The sequence below is a fragment of the Myotis myotis genome, unplaced genomic scaffold (genome assembly GCF_014108235.1).
Source record: "Myotis myotis isolate mMyoMyo1 unplaced genomic scaffold, mMyoMyo1.p scaffold_m19_p_3, whole genome shotgun sequence".
Lineage (NCBI taxonomy): Eukaryota > Metazoa > Chordata > Mammalia > Chiroptera > Vespertilionidae > Myotis > Myotis myotis.
In genome coordinates, this window is record NW_023416335.1 from 147,847,864 (window position 1) to 147,849,767 (window position 1,904).

At 44.3% G+C, this 1,904-nt stretch overlaps 1 pseudogene; it reads right to left on the reverse strand.

Annotated features, from left to right (window-relative positions):
- Nucleotides 1–290: 290 nt before the first annotated feature.
- On the reverse strand, nt 291–709 carry LOC118651706 (annotated as a pseudogene).
- Between the last annotated feature and the right edge of the window lie 1,195 nt (nt 710–1,904).

A 1,904-nucleotide genomic window follows, 5' to 3' on the forward strand; every position in this document is an offset into this window, starting at 1 on the left:
TATATTTTCCGTCTCTTCCATCCTTTGGGATTTTCCAGATGATGAGGATGTATCTTATTTACCACGACGCCCCCCCCCCCCCCCCGGAATTTAGCATAGGTCCCTAAGCCTTTCTTTTTTTCCATTTAATTTATTTTTATTGTTGACAGGGTTGCAGGTGTTTCCCATCCCCTCTTTACCCCCCTCAGCCCAACCTCTACCCGCCTCGCCCAGTTCTTCACCACCCTATTGTCCACATTCTTTTTTATTTTTATTTTAAGTTTTTAATAAAAATTGTATATGAGATGACTTTACTCCTGCATCTTCTCAATTGGTTTTTCCTTGTATTTGCCCTTTTCCTTTCCTACTTGGAAAGATTTGGCTTTACGTTCAAGGCTCTTTTTGGGGTCATTGTCCAGCTTCAGATAACACCTTGCTGGGGCAAGCCCATGTGAGCAGTTGTACCTTCAGCTTTCTCCCACTGCACCCGTTCAGTGTAGATGCCATATTTCCTTCTGTAAACCTGACCACTGTGCTGCCTTCTGTAGTGTCCTCACACAACCTGACTTTCCTCATCCTGTAGGACGGGCATGGATCGAACACCGTGCTTCTGTCTCAGCTCTTTGGAAAGAGGAGGAGGCATAAGATTCCTGTGAATGTGGGAAGGTACATTGAAAGGTCTTTTATGGGTCTTGCTCTAGTCAGAAGTCACAAAGGGATTGAACTTCATTTTGGTCGCTGGCGCTTCTATGATGGCAGCAAAAGGGAAGAGGCCTAAGCTCTTCCTAATAGCTGAGTTAGAGGGAGGCATCCATTCGTTTGTCAACAGACTGATTCACTCAATAAACATCCATCAACAAACACCTATAGTCCAGCTGGGAAGCCTAGAATGGGTTCCCCCAGCTTTTGATTGGAACATATGCTTATCATTCACCATCTTCTACCTCCTCTATTTCCTGGGAACATGCTTCTCCGAGGTTGTCAGCTCTGTGCTCCTATCGTATGTACCCCTTTCCTTTGCCCATGCAGTGACCTGCCTATGCAGCTGACCCCACTACTTCTAGTAAGTGGCCCCTCCCCGTTCTGAATACAACTAATTTCTGGTACTAATTTATTTCATTCAGGGTCAAACTGGAGGTTTAGGAGATAGTTGTCCTATGATGTGACCTGTGATGGCTTTGTGATGTGTCCACTTGGTTAGGCTGAACTACACACCCACGTATTCCCTTTCTAGTGTGTTACTAGAAAGTGGCCACGGTAGGCTACAAGAGTGATTCTCTTGCAAAAATTGGAAGATGGAAGGAAGGCAGCAGGCATTTTGTAGCGCACACACACAAACACCCTTTCTTCCAATTGTTTAGCCAAGCACTATCCTAGGTGCTTCTGTGAAGGGATTTTGCAGATGTAATTAAAGTCCCTAATCAGTTGACTTTAAAGTAATCAAAAGGGAGATCATTCTAGGAGACTTAATCAGTGCAAAGCTCTTAAAAAGAGGGCTTAGACCCTTCACTCGTGTTGTTAATCTGCTGATTTGCCTCATTGGTGTGAAGCAGCAGTTGCTCTTATAATTGTTTTCCTCTCCAACTGGATCTTCCTTCTATTTTACTGATTCTTGGGCCAAGTATGTGTATTCAGCTTCAGGACTGAGAGCCCAGGCTCCTGCAGCATACCCTTATCACCAAACTCATCCTTGTGGGGTCCCAGCCTGCTTGTGATCTCCCTTTCCTGACTGCCTGCCCTGTGGATGTCAGCCTTGCTTAGCCAGCTCCTGTAAGTGTGTAAAACAATTCCTTGTAATAAATAACCAGATAGATTAAAAAAACAAAACCTTCCACTGGTTCTGCTTCTCTGGTTGATCTCTGAGCAATGCATGAACTAGAGAAGCAATTGTTTGCTTTACATGTCATAAAGCAGCTTGAAATCTA